Raw genomic sequence first — 1277 nt, forward strand, 5'->3', positions numbered from 1 at the left:
TATTTTGGTTATTTTGATTTTTTTAAGCTGCTACAAAAATCATTCAAGGGTGTTGTATTTTGTTGACAAATTCACAAATATGCAACATTGTAGTTTTTAGTATGACCTTAAGTCTTGGATAAGTACACTTTGCTAGGATATCTTAGCCGTTAAGGAAACGTGACAAAGAGACAGACAGGACTGGCAGCTTACATTCTTGAGTACAGGCGTTTTAGTCTGGGTAGAGCTGGAGGAAAGAGAAGAGGGAGTTATATTTTTGAATAAGGGGAATGTCGCACCAGTAATCAGATGGAATTATTGAAGGATCATCCAGTGAAGATTTGTGAGTGGAACTGAGAATTAAGAAAGGGATGATCACATTGGGGTTGTACACGATTTGTACACTTTGCCCCCAACTAGTCAACAGAAATTAGAAGAACAAATATGGAAAGATTTAAGAATAATAGGTTTATCTTATTAGGGGATTTTAATTTTCATAGACTGGGTCTGCTAAGTTAGGGCCTTAGATGGGTCAAATTTAGGTGGGTTCAGGAAACTTGGGCAATATTTAGAGGGGAGGAAAAAGCTTGACCTACACTCGGGTAATAGGGTGGGGCAAATGACAGATTACAGTGGGAGAGCACGTTGGGACCAGTGACTATAATTTTTAAATAACTGGAAAGGGACAGAACTGGTCCACAGGTTTAAGTTCTAAACTGAAGCAAGATGAATTTTGGTAGTATGAAACAGGAACCTACAGAGGTTGACTTGAGTGATTTATAGGGTGATGTTAGGCAGGCTAGGTGGCAATTTGTTACTGCATAGGACACAGATTTTTATAGAGGTGATAAAATCATGAGGGGCATAGATAGGGCGAATGCACGCTGTCTTCCCAGAGTTGGGTTTTTAAGGTGAGAGAGGAGAGACTTAATAGGAATTTGAGGACAAATCTTTTTACACTAAGGGTGGTATTTATGTGGAATCAGCTGCCAGAGGAAGTGGTTGAGGCAAGCATAATAACAAAACAGTTGGATAGATTCATGGATGGAAAAGGTTTGGAAGGTGATGGAGCATCTGTGTCAGGATGAACAAATAGGGCTAATATGTCTGTTTCCAGATGAGAACTCCAACAAACCTCCTTACCCTTCACATTATAGACCTGATAAACAAATCCCTCTGCACTAGCCATGTGTACCTATCACTCTTTTGACTTCCTTTGGCTCCCAGTTGAGCAATGCTTTGATTTCAAAATTCTCACTTGTTTTTCAATACATGTCTGCACTCTTACAGTCTAAGTA

Source organism: Hemitrygon akajei, chromosome 17 (assembly GCF_048418815.1).
Source record: "Hemitrygon akajei chromosome 17, sHemAka1.3, whole genome shotgun sequence".
NCBI classification, from domain to species: domain Eukaryota; kingdom Metazoa; phylum Chordata; class Chondrichthyes; order Myliobatiformes; family Dasyatidae; genus Hemitrygon; species Hemitrygon akajei.